This window comes from Geotrypetes seraphini, chromosome 2 (assembly GCF_902459505.1).
Source record: "Geotrypetes seraphini chromosome 2, aGeoSer1.1, whole genome shotgun sequence".
In the NCBI taxonomy this organism is placed as follows: domain Eukaryota; kingdom Metazoa; phylum Chordata; class Amphibia; order Gymnophiona; family Dermophiidae; genus Geotrypetes; species Geotrypetes seraphini.
In genome coordinates, this window is record NC_047085.1 from 228242276 (window position 1) to 228264003 (window position 21728).

A 21728-nucleotide genomic window follows, 5' to 3' on the forward strand; every position below is an offset into this window, starting at 1 on the left:
ATCACTCCTCCCCTTCTCTCAAGGAGCAAGAGGGGTGGGGAGGGAAGAAATCAATAGCTTCTGCTTTATATCCCCTCATCTCTTCTGAAAGATAAACATACAGGGACAAGGAGGTAAGAGCAGCATCAGAGTAGAGGATTGTTCAAGTGAAAATTTGAAGGGGTTGGAAAAGACAACAGCTAGTACACAACTATGTCCTTAGGTCTCGCCTAGCAGGCAGGAAGGACTAAGGGGGCAGAGGCATAAAATGTCTGGCCAGTGTAAAGTAATATTGGAAAGGTGGAATGAGAATGAGAGAAAAAAAAAAAAGCCAGAGAACGTAGCAGTGGAAGGATGAGTGCTAATAGAACCATCAGTGGGCTCAAGCGCTCTAGCATCTCCCAGGATAGGGAGGAGGGGAAAGGGATGAGGCAGCACCACCTCAAGGTAACATACAATTCAAGCCACTTCACTCAACCAACAAACAGGGGGGGGGAGATAAAGAATGAAAAATAAGCAATATTTTACCACAACTTTTTACTGGTCACAGTTTTATTTAAAGGAGACATGGACCATCATACGAGGGGTAATGAACAATGCTTTTGTAAGTCACTAAACCCCTATAAAGGGTATAATCATAGGTCCATGCCCCTATGTTATTATATGATTTTTTTGTCTTTTAAGTAATGCAATTAAAAAACAGTACTCATCTTGCTGCTACTCCTTTAAATAGTATCCCAAGACACCACACACTTGGAAGAATCAATGCTTCATTATAACTCTGGAAGAAAGCAAAAGCCAAAATGGAATAAAATAAATTTTCTAAGTTCTACTAGAGCCTAGAGGCAATAAAACAAGCCTATAGTGTTCTTTAAAGTGTAAACACACTGACCATTCAAGCTTTAAAAACCCGAGAAGTAACAATGCAACACTCCAGAGGGTAGAAAGGAACTAAGCACCCACAATGAAGGGGCTGGTTCAAAATAGAACCTGGGGAAATTTGTATTAATTAACATCCCCAATCGTTTGAAATATTGGTATCTACAGTACAAGAGACACTGATGTAGTCAGCCTCTCAGAAACTAAACAAATAAACCCATCACTACTCCCAGTAGTTGTGGACTTGTTGGAAATAAGCAATTGGCTGTTCAGACTGATTCAGTCTCTCATGAAAGCAATCCCTCCATGTTAATAGATTGAGCTGTCCACCTTATATATAGTTGGACAAGGACAGATGAAAAATCATGCTCAATTGCAAGTTGGTTTTACGTCTTTTATATTCCTCACTCGTTAGAGGATGCTGATCAGCCCTGTTTTGATGATCACAAGAAAAAGCAGCCACATAATGATCAGACTCCAGTATCTCTATACCCCTCAGTTCAGCAGTAATGTATTAATTGTCATCTAATCACATGAAGCTGTGAAAACTCAATGAGCTACCATTATAGCTGGTAATGCCACTTACCTATTGTGAACCATACTGAGCTTATAAGGTCGAGATATATAAAAAAAACATGCGCTATTGTAAAATGCATACCAATAGAGGACTCTGGTTATGCCTCTTCAAATAGATATTGGTGCAGTCTTCATAACTCAAGGGATATCCTCAACCAAGTAGTCCGATTGGATCTGGTACCCAACGGTCCACTGCAGAATTTGAACAAGGTAATTGGCTTGCTTGTAAGTCCTCAAGCAAGTTTTTTTAGGACGACAGACTTCACAGCACAAAAATTGTCTTTAGGCTTGGAGGAACGGGAGGTAGATGTACCATTCTGTCTTTAAAATAGAGGAAAAAAACATTAAGCAAATTGGCAGGTCGTGGCGAGTTAAGCAATTTAAAAAGTAACTAATTCAGCCTGGTGCCATGAACACCACAAATTTTTTACATGTTTGTAGCCATGTTAAGATGTCTCCAGAAAGCTTTCAAAATGTGTCAAATACAGCTGTAACGGCTCCCATGGCTGCCCCATATATCTTAAAGCAGACTGGCCCTAAAAAATAGGGGAGGCAGATATGACAGACTAAACTAATGAACAAAAACATGCAAGTTCCAAAGGTTTTAATGCTATCGACAGCATTTTGGATCAACTGCTTCTACATTGAGTAAAGCCATTATGTGAATATTGTTGCAAATGCATTAGGGAGTCCTGAATGTGAATGCACATATGGATATTTGGAGAGACTCATTCCATTAACTTGGATAGGACAACTTGGGGGGAGGGGGAGGGGTAGTGGAGCCTGAGGAAGGCTGGTGAATTCTTAAACATCAGATACAAAAATCCCGGTACCCCAAGACTATTTACTATTAAAATCTTGCTTTCATAGAAGAAATCCCTTCTGTTGCACTTTGTCTGCCAGTTGTTGAATTTGCAATTCACTAGAGTCCTGAATTTTGGTTTGGAATTTAGATAACAGTCAGCCCATTATCCCTCAACTAGGAGGCCCTTAACCCTAACAGGCACAGGAAAAAGCTTACCTTAAAAAAAAAAAAAAAAAAAACACCACACACAACCCCAGGCTTGTGTTCTGCAGTAATCTGCCTGCAAGCACAAAGTATGTATTATGTACACCGTTTGAAATATTTTTCAGAGTAGGGTGTGGTGTGGGCACAGAAAGGGCAAAGAAGCCTTCACATTAGTACATGATAAGCATAGCCTTAACATGCAAGTACAGTGGTACCTTGGATTACGAGCATAATCCGTTCCAGGAGCATGCTCGTAATCCAAAATGCTCGTTTATCAAAGCAAAGTTTCCCATAGAAAATAGTGTGCATTTTAGTATAAGGGTCCCTAATAACCAATTCCTGAGCTGGCCTTCAAAAGCACTGCTGCTCTTAAGTAGACAAAAAAAAAAAAAAATCTTCTATTAAACAAGTCACATTAATGCAGTGGTCTTCACTAATGAGGGCTGTTTTGGATCTAAAAGGCTGAAGGAAAGCCCAATAACACTTCGCAACATTCATTCCTGTCAGAACATCTGGACTTTGTCACATTTGCAGAACATCTATGAAAATACAAGACCACAAATTTAAAAAGCCCTAATATACACAAACAAAACCCTAAGACGCCAGACTCTACATACAGTACAACTCCAGAGAAATAGAAAGAAACGCATTTCTACTTGAATAGTGCAAAATAGACAGAAGATTAAAGTCACCAAACAAAGGTAGAAAAAGTGGATTTTAATCTTCAGTTTAGTGATTGAGAATTTTTTTTTCTAATCATCTTTTCCAGTCTCTGGTTGCACTTCATTCTGTCTGTGCTCTTAACCTCCGTTTCAAATGCAACTTAATTTCAGCAGTGAATCTTTGTTTGGTTTATACATGAGGCAGGCACAGACCTACCATTTCAGAGGCTCTTTTAAATATATCCCTGAAGAAGGCTGCATCAGCCGAAACATAGTCCATGTTGGGATCCAGGAAACAGAAGATTTAAAGACTGTCTTATGCCCAGTATACAAATATTTCATATATGTTACATGTGTGGGGACTCCAGATAGGTACACGGGACACCCAGGTGGTCTCCATGGGATGCCACAAGCTCACAGACCTTGCATTGAAGACCACTGCATTAAATGTCAAGTCTCAAAGGTGACTACAGGGGAAATTCTATAACCAGTGACTAAATTTAGGCATTGGTAGGCGCCCTGCCAATACCCATGTAATTGAAAAATGCAGTCAGAAAGGGCAGTGTTGAAGCACCTATTGACGCCTAAATAAAAAGGCAGCTGAAATGGCCACTGGAATTGCAGCTAGGTAGCCAATTTAGGCTGCAGAACACAAGAGTAGGCATGGCCAACGCTGGAAATGGCATTAGGCGGGCTAAAGTGGCTACCCAGCCTCAATTCACACCAAGATACGCGACTGAAATGTAGGCCTGGAAAACCCTGGCCTACATCTCAGAAGCCTATCTCTGCCGCAGCTGATTGCGGCAGGGAATTCCCCCCTCCCCATCAGCAGGTACTCCCCAAAGACACGATTCTGTAACTGGCACCAAAGTCGGATTGCCTGTCAATCAATCTAGGGTGTCTGTTGCAGAATCCCGGCTTTGGAGAGTCCCTGCCACTCAGCTGATGGGTGTGTGTGTGTGGGGGGGAAATCCCCCAGCCATAATAGTGAACCCCCAAACCTCATACCAGCTGGCAGGAGGGATCCCACTCCCTCCTGCTGCCAACCATGACCCCCCCCCACTATAGAAGGGCTGCCCAATCTCTTCCTGCTGGCACCCCCTCTGTAACATCCCCGGCAGGAGGGATGCCCAATTAGTCTTAGGCCACTCCCAGTGCATCCCAGAATGCACTGGGAAGGAAGCTTAAGACTTTGGTTGGCCTAGATGCCCAAGCCCCTCCTATAGGAAGGGTCTCAAGCACCTGAGCCAATCAGGGCCTTCAGCCTCTCCCCAATGCATCCCAGGATGCACTGGGAAGGCCCAACATTCTGAAGAGGCGGGCTTGTCGGCCAGAGAGAGTGGGCATCCCTCTGGCTAGCCTTACAGAAAAAGGTCAGGGAGAGTCCGGGTGGGAGCCGGCAGGAGGGACTGGACATACCTCCTGCTGGGGACAGTGTGTGTGTGTGTGTGGGGGGGGGGTTTCCCTGCCACAACCACTCAGTTGATCACAGCAGAGAAATTCACCCCCACCTCCATCAGCTATGCAGCAGGGACTCCCAAAAATCTACGATTCTGTAACCAGCACCTTAGAATGATGGAAATGCAATCCAACTTGGGCGCCAGTTACAGAATCGCAGCTTTGGGGAGTCCCAGCCACTCAGCTGATGGAGAAAGGAGAGGAATTCCCCTGCAGCAATTGGCTGCTGCGGTCTAGTGGCAAAGATAATCAGATGAAACGTAAGCCAGGTTTTCCAGGCCTACATGTCAGCTGCCCGTCTTGACTGAATAGGCTTCATTCTGTAACCGGCGCCCTCAAATGACAGGTGATCGGTAGCTGCGTTTAAGGCGGGTGCCGCTTACAGAATCTGGCCCCAAAGGGTCTAAAGATTTTTTTTTTTTTTTTTTTTGGGGGGAAAGGAGGTATGCAGGCATGTCAAGCTGGACTTAGCCTGAGCAATCCAGTATCTTGTTCTCAATACAAGAGAAGCACAACATAAAGAGAGAGTTTGGGCTTCTTGATGAATCTCTCATTATCATAGGATCAAAAATCAAGGCATCTTTTAAAAAGGTTCTTGTCTGAGCTAGTCGAGTTTACCAAAGAAGATAGGATCTGCAGTTATCCCACCTCCAATTTGGTCAAAACTCTTTCCAGGAGCAACGCCACCTGTTTTCACTAGCTTGCCTAGCTCTGTGATTGGAGGAAGAACGTCCACGAGTTTGAGAAGTGCTTCTGCCTGCACTGAAAAAAGGCCGAGAACGTCTTCTAGAGAAATCATAGCTACTATCCGATTCCTCTGATGTAAAGTCAAAGTACTCTTTTGATGGACCTTTTGTTTTCCTGGCCATCCAAGGATATACGTAACCAGTTTTATAGTCACTCTCATCCCGTCTGAATTTCTTGATCTTACGACGCCTGACATTAGATCTGTATTGCTCAATATAGTCTTTAAGGTCTTTCATGTGCCTTTTGTAACTTCTTGAAGAATAGTCAAACTTCAGCTCATCTTTAAGAATAGATATCATATCTTTGGTTTCAGCTATTTTTTTATCGGTAGTTTCTATAATTAAAAGCATTAAATCCAATGAGCATTTATTCAGAATAGCATTCCATTTTGCAACAAATGCTTCATTTTCACTGAAGAGCGACGGTTTCTTTAGCATTCTTAAGCCCCGGGGAATCATTTCCTGTTTTACATATTCAACAAACATGGCTCCCTGTAGCTCTTCTCGTGTCAAACACTTATAATGAAACAGAAGATCACACCAGTCTGGATCAGACAAAAAAGTACTTCTGAATGAAGTTTCGTGAGTCATGTTTTCTAAACGCTCTCTTGAAAAACTTAAAGGTTTTTGCCATCTAACTAGTGCCATACTTGTGGAGGACAATGGATTTTAAAAACTCTCTCAGACTAAAACAATGAATACTTTGAGTAGAGAGAGAGAGTACAACTTGTACTAAACTCCCAAGGATTGCACAGTTTGACCTGAGAACAAGTGGAGAATAGGATAGTAAGTGACCACCACTTAGGTAAGGCTGTGTAATCTGAGTTCAAAGAATGCAAGTGGAGCAGTTCCTATTCTGCTTCTTCCAATTTAATAGGGTTCATGGAGTTCATTCTTCCTTGGGGTAAGCTGTATTCCTTGTGTACCCAATGCCACAATCCACTCAAAAGAAGTCAGCAATTCATGATCATTCTGAAAGAGCAAAAACAAAAAGTACATAAGAATTTTTAAAAATAAATTCCTAGTACAGTCCATTATCAAGAAAATAAGCAGCATTAGCAATGTAGACATTTGGGCGATCACCCAGAATCCTACCCCACCCCCTTTTAACCAAGTATTCCGACCTCTGGCTGGGACAGGGCTAGATAACTGGTCCAAAAATGCTACAAGTAATTTTACAGTATCCATGAATGATGCATAAATTCAGTGCAGGCATATGCATATCATGTATATTTAATATGAAGATCTTGAATGTACAGCTAGTTTCTGCACTTGAGTAATGCATTTCCCTCTCCCACAATCGGGGGGGGAGGGGGGTATTTCAGAAGTATTATCTAGCAAGATTACTTGTTCCATATAGAACTACTCAAACCTTAAATCAATTAACCCTACCTTCAAATTAATCTGGTTAGGCAATTCCGGTCCTCATTGTTCCAGGGCTCATAATACTCATTCCAGGATTATCTCCTTTGCTCTGATATTTTGTTTTCCAAAATTCAAGAGTCTGGTATAGGACCTACAGCGATTTCAGATCATGCCTTTGTTTGGGTTACACTGTCTTTGGTTTCTGAATCTTTGGGTCTTCCTCAATGGAAATTTCCATTAGATCTATATCATGTTGTTAAATTTCAAAAACATATTCTTGATTGCTGGAATTCTTATCAGATTAATAATGAACACAACAAAGATTCTCCTACTTTGTTTCGGGAAACGGCTAAGGCGGTATTGAGGGGGGAAATAGTTGCTTATTCTAGTCAAAAAAAGAAATCTTGTGATAGGGCTATATTACGTTTAGAAAAACAGTTAATTAAAATTAGAGGTATTCAAGCTAGATGTCCGTCAGATGATAATTCGGCTCAATTATTAGCTATACAGATTTAATTAAATGAACTCCTTTATCAGAGAGCTGTTAAATCTGTGAAATATTATCAATATCAATTGTATAAACATGGTAATCAGGAAAATTCTTGGCTCGTTTGGTGAAAGGAAAATGTTTTGTCATCTAGGGTTTCGCGAATTCAAATCGGTTCAGGGTCAATTTTTTATAAAAGATAATGATATTGATAAAAGATAATGATAAAAGATAATGATATTTCAGCGTTATTATTCTTTGTTTGCTAATAGTCAAGATACAGGCTTATCAAGTGATACTTATTTGTCCAGTTTAGAATTACCTTGTATTGGACAGGTGGAGCAGGCACATTTGAATTGTCCTATAGGGGGAAGAAGAGTTATTATTGGCTATACAATAAAGCCCGTTAAGTAAAGCACCTGGTATAGATGGTTATAGAGCAGAATTTTATAAGATTCTTGGTAATAACATAGCGACTCCTTTAGTGTTGATATTTAATAATCAGATTGAGAAACAAATTTTACCTAAAACTCTTTGTCAGGCTCAAATAATTGTATTTCCAAAGCCGGGTAAAGATCCTACTAAGGTAGAATCATATAGGCCGATTTCTTTGATTTGCTATGAAGCAAAATTATTAGCTAAGATTTTGGCTAATAGACTGGTGAAGTTGTTACCTAATCTGATTGCTGAACTTCAAGTAGGATTTGTAAATGGACGTACAGCTGTTAAGAATATTATATCTATATTATATTCTTTAGAGTGGGTACTTTATAAGAATATACCATCTTTGTTGATTAGTTTTGATGCTGAGAAAGCCTTTGATAGGGTTAGATGGGACTTTTTGTTTAAAGTTTTAACTAAATATGTATCACAGGTTATTTTCAGGATGCTATTAAAATCCTTTATTCAGATATTCAGGCTAGAGTATTTGTCAATGGTTGCCTTTCGGAATTTTTTGCAGTGGGACAAGGCACGAGGCAAGGATGTCCTTGTCTCCGTTACTTTTTGTGTTGACCCTGGATCCATTGATTCATAAAATTCTCGCTAATCCAGATATTTGCGGAGTGAATATCAGGTCTTCTACCTTTAAAATTGCTGCTTTTGCAGATGATATTTTAGTACATTTAACAAATCATAGGATTTCATTACAATCTTTATTGGAAAGTTTTGTTGAGTTTGGTGATTTTTCAGGATTCAAATTAAATATGGATAAATCTGAAGCATTAGCTATTAATGAAGGTTTAAGAATGCAGTGGGGTACTGATTTTCCACTTAGATGGATGGAAGGTAAATTTAAATATTTGGGAATTTATATTCCAATAGATTCTAAATTTTTATATAGATCTAATATTCCAGATTTGATGAATCACACAAAGCAAAAATTGTTAAAATGGCAAACTTTGCCTTTATCTTTAGCTGAGCATATTGCTCTTTTTAAAATGGTTCTTTTTCCTAAATGGTTATATACATTTCAAATGCTTCCCCTAGAATTGACAAATAGAGATTGGTGGAAATTAAGAACTGCTATCACTAAATTTTGTTGGGCCGGTAAAAAGCCAAAATTATCTTTTGATTTTTTACTAGGATCAGGGACAAGGGATGGCATGGGTCTTCCTGATCTTCGTATTTATAGGAAGGCTTGTTTGCTACGACATATTAGGGATTGGGTGCTAGATGATCTCTTATTTTCTCCTATAGAATATGAAAAAGCCTTTTATCACCCTTTTCATTTATATTTAAGTATTTTTATTGATTTCAATATATTTTCAATATATTATCAATATTTTATTGATTACAATATATTGTACAGAAAGCAAATTTAACCAAAGCATATTAATCATTAAACAATAAATCCTTACTTAACAAAAAAGTTAAGTAAAATTACAAGAAGAATTATTATGGTGAAATTAGCTCAAGTCCTCTTTAGATCCAAGAATTATATTGGCAAGAAATAAGAAGAGATATAATCAATACATCAAAGTAATGCTGTCCTATACATCGGGAACAAAGCTACTATTTTCCTTTTTCGAGCTCAAGATTGAATTTTATCCTTGTCCAGACGGGACATAACCCATAAAATTAGTCAATTGTTGAGATTCAAAAAATACATATTTATTTGAATGATACCGAACAATGCACTTACAAGGGTGTCTTAAGTAAAATGTAGCTCCTAGTGAGATGACCCCTGGTTTTAAAAGAAGGAAATCACGCCTACGTTTTTGCGTTTCCCTTGAAACATCAGGGAACATTTGAATTTTACAACCAAGAAATTCCTTCTGTTTATTCTTAAGAAATAGTCTCAATAACCATGACTTATCAATAGATAGAGCCAATGTAACAACTAATGTTGCTGGTGTTACCACCTCCGTGTCTGATTTCTCCAAAATTTCAGTAATATTTAATGCTTGTCCTTGAGTAGGTTCAGGTTGCTGTTGATGCGGAATTTTGCTAGGGAGATAATACACCCGAGAGAATGGTGGAAAGTTTCCCTCTGGAACTTCCAAAATTTCTATTAAATATCTCCTAAGCATGTCTCTAGGTGAAATCATGCTTACTCTTGGAAAATAAATTTATCAATCTCAAGTTATTAATACGCACATGGTTCTCTAATGTTTCTACTTTTCTTCTAAGATTTAAATTATCTTTAATTATAGTTTCCTGAAGTTGTTTTACTGAAGCCATGTCTTGCTGAGTCTTTTGAAGTATATTTTTTGAAGAAGTCATATCCATTTTTAATTTTTCTAGCTCTTCTGAATGGTGAATCAGTTTATTTTCAATTTGTTGGAAATTGGGGTAATTGTCTTCCCAAAATTTGCTACCAGGTCCCAAAGGGCTTCTAAGGTCACCTCAGCAGGCCTATCCCAAAAAGAAACTTGTACTGAAGTACATAGTCTCTCAACTTCCTTAAGATATCCATGACTCTGTTCCTTCTGGGTCAAACCTCCTCCTGCTGCTGTAATTTCCATAGAGTCCTCTTCAGAGATTACCCGTACTGGGATCTCCATTCCCAGACTCCCTGGTGTTGAATCTGCCTCTGGGGATAGGACCGCCACTTCATTCGGGTTTCCTCGCCCCTGGGAGAACTGGCTATCTGTGGTGGGGGAGGCGGTGCTCTAATCTCTGGGCTGAGAGTAGTATCTGGCCCAAGAGAAATCCCGCCGGTCTCGCCCACACCCGGGATCCTCAGCGAGCCAACCTCCGGAGTTGTAGATGCGGCTCCCTGCATCCTCCGGAGCAAGTCCTCAATGTTGCCGAGAGTCGGCCCTCCTGAGCGCCGCGAGGCAGTGGCGTACCTAGCATATGTATGTAAACCAACACTTTCAATTGTCGACTGCTGTATTGTTAGGACATTAAAAGATAATGTTTTGCTGGAACACAGTGGAGCAGGTGTCACCTCGCTATTCAATCAAAAAGAAGGAAAAAGCCTCAGAAAAGGCCCTCCCACCGCCACAAAACGTGGAATTCAAGGTGGTTAGACGGTAACCTCACAGGCAAAACCTTCAAAAATGAATTGATGCGAGCAAAGAAACTTATGCTTCACATGTGTGATAATATAGATAGAGGAATAAAGCCACTTATCTTAAACTGATCGGCACACCTATAGATAGAGGAATAAAGCCACTTATCTTAAACTGATCGGCACACCGACGGAGGCCAGCGTTTCACCGACTAGCTGCATCAGGGTGTGACCCGACCGATCAGTCTTAGAAGAGCGGAAACAACCGCTTCTGCTGAGTCCAAAGGAGATGGCGTGCATCAGAGCTGCTACCACCATGGCTGGCACTAAAAAACGCTCCACGGTTTTGTAAAAAGGGGGGATAAAATAGAAATACATAGACAAAGGTTAAATTGAACCAGTAAGAAGGTGGACTCTGCATACAGTGCACCACAGAAACAGTGACACGTGTCTCCTAAAGCAATAAATAAATAGAAAATTTTTTTCTACCTTTGTCTTCTGTGGTTTCTGCTTTCCTCATCTTCTTGTAACTCTCTTCCTTCTATCCACTGTCTGCCGTCTCTCTTCCCCTATATGGCATCTTCTCTCCTTCTATGCCCCTTCCAGAAACTGTATGCCTCCCTCCTTCCATCTCTCCCCTCTCCCACACCTCTCCTCTGCAATCCCTTTCCTCCCTCATTTTCCTTTTCAATTTATTTTCTGCATCTGTCTAGATTACGTTCTTACTACCCTCTCATCAATGTCCTTTTTTATTGTCTACCTAAAGCTTGCCACCTCTTTCCCTCACCCCTCCAGTGTTTCCCTAACTCAATCCTTTTCTCCCCATCATGTGCCCTCCTTTTATTTATCCCCTCCTTCCATCATGTACCCTCTTTCTCCAACCCTTCCATCTAGTACCTTCTCCTCTCTGTCCACTTCCATCCAGCGTCTGCTCCCCTCTTTCTCTCCTCCCATTTCCTTCCTGCATTTGCTCCCTTATCTCTCCCATCTGCACTTCCAAGCAGCATAGGCTCCCTACTACCATACAATGTCTGCCCTTTCTCTCGCCATCCACCCCTCTTCAGTCAGCATCTGCCCCCTTTCTCTCCCTCCAATATCCTTCCCCCTTATGTCTCTCCCCTTTCTATCAACACCATCCTTCCATACCACCCTGCCCCCTTTCTTTCCCTCCACCACTCTTTCATTCCAGCAATCCTGCTCCTTTCTCTCCCTTCATGCAGCAAGGTCCCACGATGATTGTAGCTGCCGGCTGCCAGTCCACCCCACTCCGACGTACTTGCTCTGGAGCGGACTCAGCAGCCGCATGCTGGAAGGTCCTGCGATGACTCGTCTGCTGACTCTGCTCCAGAAGTAAGTTACGTCCCGGCAGACGCAGGAAGTTGTGGTAAAGTCCCTCAATGACTGCGTCTGCTGGGTCCACCCCCTCCGATGTAACTTACTTCTTCTGGAGCAGAGCCAGCAGACGAGTCAGCGCGGGACCTTCCTGCACCTCAGCAAGGCTGCCGACTCTGCTGCTGAGAAAATAAGTCAGAGGTAACGTGACCATTTATTTTTTCATCAAAAGGGGACATCTATTAATTGACTGTGTATCCTTTCTTTCATTTCTTTCTTTACTCAGGCCCAACAATTGTCCCTTTCTATTCCCTCCCTCCTTCCTTCCCTCCCATGTCCTTAATGCCCCCAGTGCCCCCGCCCCGTGTCCATAGTGCCCCCTTATGTTCCCCCCACTACCTTCCAGATTTTGAACACCCCAAAGCCAGCCTGCCTGTCTACCTATCTCCCTCCCTCCCTGCCGCGCTAAAGCCAGCCACGACACTTAAAAGTCCTAGATTTCAAACGTAGATTTTAATGCAACGGGAGAGTAGCTGAAGAAAGAGCTGTTAGGATGGGAGGACATAAGAGAAGTAGAAAGACAGTGGCTTAAGCTGAAAGGAGCGATAAAAATGGCTACGGACATTTATGTGAAAAAAAATCAATAAAAACAAGAGAAAAAGGAAGCCGATATGGTTCTCCAAACTAGTGGCAGAGAAAATAAAAGCGAAAGAGTTGGCGTTCGTGAAATATAAAAAAACCCAAGAAGAAGAGTGCAAAAAGGACTACAGGGTGAAACTGAAAGACGCCAAGAAAGAGATACGTCTGGCGAAAGCACAGGCAGAAGAACAAATGGGTAAAAATGTAAAAAAGGGAGACAAAAATTTTTTCAGATATATTAGTGAAAAGAGGAAGATGAAAAATGGAATTGCTAAACTAAAAGATGCTGGGAACCGATATGTGGAGAGTGATGAGGAAAAAGCAAATGTGCTAAACAAATACTTCTGTTCTGTGTTCACAGAAGAAAATCCTGGAGAAGGACCGAAATTGTCTGGCAAAATTACACGAGAAAATGGAGTGGATTCTGCGCCGTTCACGGAGGAGAGTGTTTATGAGCAACTTGAAAAACTGAAGGTGGACAAGGCAATGGGACCAGACGGGATCCATCCCAGGATACTATGGGAGCTCAGAGAGGTTCTGGCGAGTCCTATTAAAGACTTGTTCAACAAATCTCTGGAGACGGGAGTGGTTCCTGGGGATTGGAGGAGAGCGGATGTGGTTCCTATTCACAAAAGTGGTCACAGGGATGAAGCAGGAAACTGCAGGCCGGTGAGCCTCACTTCAGTTGTTGGAAAAATAATGGAAGTGTTGCTGAAAGAAAGGATAATGTACTTCCTTGAATCTAATGGGTTACAGCAGTGTTCTTCAACCTTTTTACACCCGTGGACCGGCAGAAATAAAAGAATTATTTTGTGGACCGGCAAACTAATAGGACTAAAATTTAAAAACCCCGTTTACGCTCCATCTCCGCAAGCTCGGTCCCCGCAAACCATCTGATCCCATCTGCACAAGCCGCAATTATGATTTTATATTGAACGTATTTTATTAAAGTATAAAAAGAAACAATATTCTGAACAATTGTGATTTTATAAATACAAATATACAGAGCACGGACCAACAAAACCCCTGTCTCCCCTCCCCTTCACATATATCCCCTCTACTATCAAGAAAACTGAACAAGCCAAGTTCATAGAAATATCATGCTAACAGAATACTGCAGTCCCCAGTTATGTCTCTAGCAGGATATATATTTCAAATCTGATATATTCTAATCACAAAATAGAAATAAAATTATTTGTTTCTCCCTTTTGTTGTCTCTGGTTTCTGCTTTCATCTTCTTTTCACTCTCTTCCTTCCAGCGTCTGCCCCTTCCATCTACTGTCTGACCTCTCCCCCTTCCATATGGTATTTGTCTTCTTTCTATGCCCCTCTCCCCTTTCCATCCAGCCTATGCTCCTCTCTCCTTTTTACACAATTCACTCCAGCTTCACTGCTCTCTTCATTTTTTTCTCTCCTACACCAGATCTAGCATCTTTGTCCCTCTCAATTTCTCTGCTGACCCCCCTTCCCATCTCATTCCTATCTCTCCCCTTCCCTTCCTCTAATCTCCCTGCAAGCTGTTTCCTTCCTTTTTTCTTCTCCCTTCCCTCCTCCCCCTGTCCAGCAGTAACGCTCTTCCTTTTCCTTTCCCTCCTCCCTTCCCAGTAGCATCTCTCCTTCTCCCTCCTTCCAGGTCCAGTAGCAGCTGTCTCTTTTCCCCCCTTGCCCAGCAGCTTCCCAGACTCCTTTCCCTCCTCCCCTCCCAGCAGCATCTCTCCTTCTCCCTCTCCAGGTCCAGTAGCAGCTGTCCCTTTTTCCCCCTTACCCAGCAGCTTCCCAGACTCCTTTCCCTCCCCCCTCCCAGCAGCATCTCTCCTTCTCCCTATCAAGGTCCAGTAGCAGCTGTCCCTTTTTCCCCTTGCCCAGCAGCTTCCCAGACACCTTTCCCTCCTCCCCTCCCAGCAGCATCTCTCCTTCTCCCTCTCCAGGTCCAGTAGCAGCTGTCCCTTTTTCCCCCTTACCCAGCAGATTCCCAGACTCCTTTCCCTCCCCCCTCCCAGCAGCATCTCTCCTTCTCCCTATCCAGGTCCAGTAGCAGCTGTCCCTTTTTCCCCTTGCCCAGCAGCTTACCAGACTCCTTTCCCTCCTCCCCTCCCAGCAGCATCTCTCCTTCTCCCTCTCCAGGTCCAGTAGCAGCTGTCCCTTTTTTTTTTTTTTTTCACCATGCCCAGCAGCTTTCTCCCCTCCCAGCAATTCTCCTTACTTGCCAGCGCTGCAATTCAGTAAGGCAGCCTCGGGTCCTTTGTTGGGTCGCACCGCCTCTGAGGAAAGCGGAAGTTGCATCATCAGAGGCGGCCCAACTCAGCAAAAGCTCCAAGGTTTCCTTCCTGAATCGCTGCGCTTGTAAGGAGAGCCGCTGGGAGGGAAGAAAGCACAGTCTAAGGCTCCCCATTATCTCTCCGGCCCTGCGCTCCTCGATCTTGCCGGTCCTGCGCGGACTGGCAGGAAATTGAAGAAGTTGATCTCGCCGGTCCTGCGCGGACCGGCAGGAATTTTCTGCGGACCGGCGGTTGAAGAACTGTGGGTTACAGGATCCGAGGCAACATGGGTTTACAAAAGGTAAATCGTGCCATACGAACCTGATTGAATTTTTTGATTGGGTGACCAGAGAGCTGGATCAAGGACATATGCTAGATGTAATTTACTTAGATTTCAGCAAAGCCTTTGATACAATTCCTCATAAGAGACTGTTGAACAAACTTGAAGGGCTGAAGTTAGGTCCCAAGTGGTGAACTGGGTTAGAAACTGGCTGTCGGACAGACGCCAGAGGGTGGTGGTTAATGGAAGTGGCTCGGAGGAAGGAAAGGTGAGTAGTGGAGTCCCTCAGGGTTTGGTGCTGGGGCTGATCCTGTTCAGTGTGACAGGAAGGGTCCCCTTGGACTGGAAAACCGCCAACGTAATCCCACTCCACAAAAAGAGCAGCAGGACAGAGGCAGCAAACTACAGACCAGTGAGTCTCACGTCTATAGTGGGTAAACTTATAGAAACACTGATCAAACAGAATCTTGACACAATCCTAGACGAAGAAAAACTGCGTGATCCACACCAACACGGGTTCACCCAGGGTAGATCCTGCCAATCTAATCTGATTAGCTTTTTTGACTGGGTTACTAGACAACTGGACACCGGAGAGTCACTGGACGTGGTATATTTGGACTTCAGTAAAGCATTTGATAGCGTCCCTCATTGAAGACTACTGAACAAACTGAGATCGATAGGATTAGGAGACACTAACTACATGGGTTGGGGATTAGCTGAGCGGTAGACTTCAAAGGGTGGTGGTGAATGGTATCCCATCCGAAGCATCAGACGTTATCAGCGGAGTGCCACAAGGCTCGGTCCTGGGCCCGATTCTATTTAACTTGTTCATAAGAGATATGACTCAAGGACTTAAAGGAAGGGTATCACTGTTCGCCGATGGCGCCAAACTTTGCAACATAGTAGGCAAAAGCTTATTACCTGATAATATGACACACGACCTACTGCTGCTGGAGCAATGGTCAACTACTTGGCAGCTAGGCTTCAATGCCAAAAAATGCAAGATAATGCACCTGGGTAAGAGAAACCCACGTAGAACTTATGTACTAAATGGTGAGACCTTGGTTAAGTCCACGGCGGAATGCGATCTAGGGGTGATCACTAGTGAGGACATGAAGGTCGTCAATCAAGTGGAGAAGGCTTCCTCCAGGGCAAGACAAATGATGGGGTGTATTCGCAGAGATTTTGTCAGCAGGAGACCTGAAGTCATGATGCCGCTGTACAGATCCATGGTGAGGTCTCACTTAGAGTACTGTGTTCAGTTTTGGAGACCACACTATCAAAAGGATGTGCTGAGGATCGAGTCGGTTCAGCGAACGGCCACCAGGATGGTTTTGGGGCTCAAGGATCTCACGTATGAAGAAAGACTAAAGAAATTGCAGCTGTACTCACTCGAGGAAAGAAGAGAACGGGAAGACATGATTGAAACGTATAAGTACATCACTGGACGTGTCGAGTCAGAAGATGATATCTTCTGGCTCATGGGACCCTCGACCACCAGAGGGCATCCGCTGAAAATCAGGGGAGGGAAGTTTCATGGCGACTCCAGAAAGTACTTCTTCACCGAAATAGTGGTGGATCATTGGAACAGACTCCCACTCCAGGTGATAGAGGTCAGCAGCGTAACGGATTTTAAGAGAAAATGGGATACTCACGTGGGATCTTTTAGGGAGTGAATTCAGGGGAGGGGATATTTGGAATGGGCAGACTTGGTGGGCTATAGCCCTTTTCTGCTGCTTTTTCTATGTTTCTATGTTATGTTAATGTTTGTGAGTGACATTACTAAAGGTTTAGAAGGAAAAGTGTGCCTTTTTGTAGATGATACCAAGATTTGTAACAGAGTAGACACTGAAGAGGGAGTGGAAAATATGAAAAAGGATCTGCAAAAGTTAGAGGAATGGTCTAATGCCTGGCAACTAAAATTCAATGCAAAGAAATGCAGAGTAATGCATTTGGGGATTAATAATCAGAAGGAACCATATATGCTGGGAGGTGAGAAACTGATATGCACGGACGAGGAGAGGGTCCTTGGGGTGATAGTGTCCGAAGATCTAAAGGCGAAAAAACAGTGTGACAAGGCAGTGGCTGCTGCCAGAAGGATGCTGGGCTGTATAAAGAGAGGCGTAGCCAGTAGAAGAAGAAGGTGTTGATGCCCCTGTACAGATCATTAGAAAGGCCCCACTTGGAGTATTGTGTTCAGTTTTGGAGACCGTATCTGGCAAAGATGTAAGAAGACTTGAAGTGGTCCAGAGGAGGGCGACGAAAATGATAGGAGGCTTGCGCCAGAAGACGTATGAGGAGAGACTGGAAGCCTATGTATACCCTAGAGCACAGGTGTCAAAGTCTCTCCTCGAGGGCCGCAATCCAGTCGGGTTTTCAGGATTTCCCCAATGAATATGCATGAGATCTATTTGCATGCACTGCTTTCATTGTATGCTAGTAGATCTCATGCATATTCATTGGGGAAATCCTGAAAACCTGACTGGATTGCGGCCCTCGAGGAGGGACTTTGACACCCCTGCCCTAGAGGAAAGGAGGGATAAGGGAGATATGATTCGGACGTTCAAATACTTGAAGGGTATTAACGTAGAACAAAATCTTTTCCAGAGAAAGGAAAATGGTAAAACCAGAGGACAAAATTTGAGGTTGAGGGGTGGTAGATTCAAAGGCAATGTTAGGAAATTCTACTTTACGGAAAGGGTAGTGGATGCCTGGAATGCACTCCCAAGAGAAGTGGTGGAGAGTAAAACGGTGACTGAGTTCAAAGAAGTGTGGGATGAACACAGAGGATCTAGAATCAGAAAATAATATTAAATATTGAACTAAGGCCAGTACTGGGAAGACTTGCACTGTCTGTGTATGGCCGTTTGGTGGAGGATGGGCTGGGGAGGGCTTCATTGGCTGGGAGGGTGTAGATGGACTGGAGTAGGTTTTAACAGAGCTTTGGATTCTTGCCCAGAAATAGCTAAGAAAAAAATTAAAAAATGTAAATTGAATCAGGTTGGGAAGACTGGATGGACCATTCGGGTCTTTATCTGCTGTCATCTACTATGTTACTATGTTATCCTGCCCTCCCTGCCGCGGGGAGGAAAAAAAAAAAAAAAAAAGGCGCCTCTCCCCTTCCTTTCCCCCGGCCCAATTCTGACATCGGAGAGGACGTTCCGGGCCAGCCAATCACTACCTGGCTGGCCCGGAACGTCTTCTCCGACGTCAGAATTGACGTCAGAAAGACTTCTTGTCGGCGGGGGGAGGTAGGATCGTAGCGGCGTGGCCGGGGGAAAGGAAGTGCAGGAAGACACGGACCTGGCCAGCTGTGCACCCCCCAAGCCATGCACCTGGGGCGGACTGCACACCCCCTTGGTACGCCACTGCCATGAGGCACCAGCAGTGCTCCAGCCTCCCCTCTTCGGCATTGCATTCAGGTAGGAATGTAATTAAGCTGGAAACAGCTGTCACCAGCATAAAGTAAAACAGTCGGCGAGCTTGGGTTGGATGCACGTTACCCGATCGCATAGGCAGCGGCCATCTTGGATCAGTTTGCTCCCCTTTTCATTTATTATATCTCCTTCAGATACATCTATCTAAATTACTGGTTCATTTTAGAGGTAATTCTATTTTATCTTCAATGAGGTCAGTTTGGGGTAATTTAATTAGATTATGGAGATATAACCCACATATAACAGATATGTTACCTATTCAGGGTAATGGAGATTTTCAACCTGGTATGACATCTAGGATTTTTAGAAATTGGGGGTTTAAAGGTATTTATTATTTAGCACAAGTATTGGATGAGACTGGGAAGATTAAGAGTTTTCCTGACCTTTCTGTTACAGTGGGAGGGGGTCCTGGGTCTTTATATGCATATATGCAATTGGCAAATTATATTAATAAATTGATGAGATTGAATTTTTCTTGTGAAGTTCATGATAGAATTATTATTATTTTTTTATCAATGTGAAGATGTACCTATTTCAGTTTCTTTATTACACAATTGGTGGTGGAATTTATTACCTACTCGTACATATGAAAAACTTTTTAAAGATGCTTTTAATCTTTAAATTTTCCTTAAATGACAAAGTAGTTACCTTTCAGGTTTATACTATTCCCTCCCCTATGTTTTCTCCATGGCTCTGTCTTCATTTTTAAGCATTGAGTTGTAACTTTACCCCTTCATTGCTTGTGTATCAATTAGTTTGTAAACTTGTCTGTCTAACCTATTACTGTCAATTTTAAGAAGTATGTCAAAATGTATGTTTATTTTATTCTGCTGTAACTCGCTTAGTAATTTGAATAAGCGATTTATCAAATCAAAATAAAACTTGAAACTTGTATTAAATGTGATAAAGATCCTGGCACATTATCTCATACTTTTTGGTTATGTCCTTTAATTGAATCATTCTGGTCTGCCATCCTATTATTTTTGGGTTCTTTATGGGGTAATCCTATGGTGGGTTCTCCAAGGGGAATAATTTTTGGAAAAGCAGCAGCTTGTGGGGGTTTTGGCCAAAAGAAATGTCTTTTATTTCATAAAGCATGTATGATTGGGCATAAATGTATTATGCAATTTTGGCTACAGAAAGAATCTCCTAGTTTCTGGCATTGGAGGAATCAATTGCATTGTTTATTTTTATTTGAGAGTTGGGAAGGTCGACGTTCGCCTAGAAAAACTTGTCTTTTTATGGAGGTTTGGGATCCTTATAGTCAAAATCTTTCACAAAGAACAAGAAGTTTAATTCTCAATTATTTACGATGAAGCTAAGGTTATCTAATTACATTCCAGATATTTATTTTATTTCTTTATTTTTGTCAACTTTCATCCAGGTTAGGAGATTTCATCTGGAGGGAAGGGTAGGGGGGAAGGGGATGGAATCAAGGGGGATGTAGAAAGGAATGGATTAGTTCATATGGAAATTTAATTTGGAGGAATGATATAAATATGTATGAAATATTATTATTGATTCTTATTGTAATGAATGTATTTTTGTATTATCTTATTGTATTTCTTACTGGATTCTTTCAATAAAAATTGTTATAAACTAAAAAAAAAAAAAGCAACCTTGGAGAAAGCCTGAATCATGAGATGAACAATGCTGTACAATAAAAACCAACTCCATGAACTGTTCATGAAACTAATGCTGGTGGCAAAGCAAATGCAGAGGAAAACAAAAAGGAGAAGCCAAAACTCTTCACCAAGCCCAAAGGAGCAGAGAAGACTAGACCTTCAAACAAAAAACTTCTCTGCTTCTTTGGGTTTTCCTTTTGGGTAAAGCAAATTCAACGCCTAAATCAAAAAGAGAAAGACAATTTTGACAACAAACTCTACTAATCCATTTCATATATAGCACGCTTAACATAACTGGCCCTCTTTTACTAAGTTTTTACCGCTACTCTAGGCCCAGGACAATAAATGCTCCGATGCTCGAGACGCTTAGCATTTAGCCCTCCGGGCCGCGGTAGAAACTCTACAGTGTCTTAGCAACAAAAAAGGGGGGGTTATTAATAATTGTTTTAAACCACAAGTTACAGCCAAATAAAAATACCGGAAACAACCATTGCAAAAAAAAAAAAAAAGGAAGAAGATGGTAAAAAGTTAGTGTGATAACAAGAGGAAAAGTACCACCAGTACCAGTAAGGCAGAAGCACCACTGAATAAGAAAAGAACAGCTTGAACAACGGAAAGCATTGAAGCAAGAGATCCTAACAAAACAAGTAAAACCCCCCAAGACGGCAAAGAAATTAAACCAAGCAGCCACTGGGGAGAAAAATCAAACTTACCGCCAGCGTTCATACAAACAAACACGCCGTGCACCAGCGAATGAAAGCAAACGCAGCTCTGAGCGTGCATAAGAGGAGGTCTTTAAAAACGTCAAGCCACGCATGACGAACTTACATTATTGACGTCATAAAACATTAACCCTGTGAGAACCAGCGACGTCAGCTGTAAATCCAGTGATAAAAACCTGAAAAACGGTGTTGCTATATTGAAATGCAAATTAACAATGCACTGGAGAACAAGGAACTACGGTAATATAAATAAAAAGGGTAAAGTGTGGAAATGTGAACACCGTGAATAGCACAAAAAATTTACAAAAATAAACATAGTAACATAACATAGTAAATGTCGGCAGATAAAGACACAAATGGTCCATCCAAACCTTAAACTGAATGAAGTGCACCGTAGGTAAATGCAGAAAAGCAGCCCAGGGATATTCTACAACATAATGTCAATTTATGTGAAAAATGAATGATGACAGAATAAATTATGTCTATGTCAAAAATGAAACTGCAATTGAGAAATATGTATTTAAAAACAGACAGTTGGAAAAAAACATGCATCTCTTCAAAGATGCTTTTAATCTATGATTTTTTCAACCAAAATTTCCTTTTAACTTGCTATTTTAAAGTCCTATTCCCCTTATGTTATTTTCCTTTATATGTTCCTCAACTCTTGAAAAGAAATTGTAACTTCTCCCTTTTTTTCCTTCCCTATTCGTGTATTGTCTTTTATTTATTATTGTATTAGCTGTTATATTTTAATTTGTATTGTACATCGCTTAGGAAATTAAATAGGCGATTTATCAAGAATTAATAAAACTTGAAA

At 41.9% G+C, this 21728-nt stretch overlaps 1 long non-coding RNA gene across 1 annotated transcript; it reads right to left on the reverse strand.

Annotated features, from left to right (window-relative positions):
* Nucleotides 1-501: 501 nt before the first annotated feature.
* Nucleotides 502-21013, reverse strand: LOC117353454. The gene is made up of 4 exons (XR_004537946.1): nucleotides 20903-21013; nucleotides 5212-6281; nucleotides 1517-1755; nucleotides 502-760 (listed from the first exon to the last, which is right to left on the reverse strand). It is a non-coding gene; the product is annotated as an uncharacterized LOC117353454 (long non-coding RNA).
* Nucleotides 21014-21728: the final 715 nt, after the last annotated feature.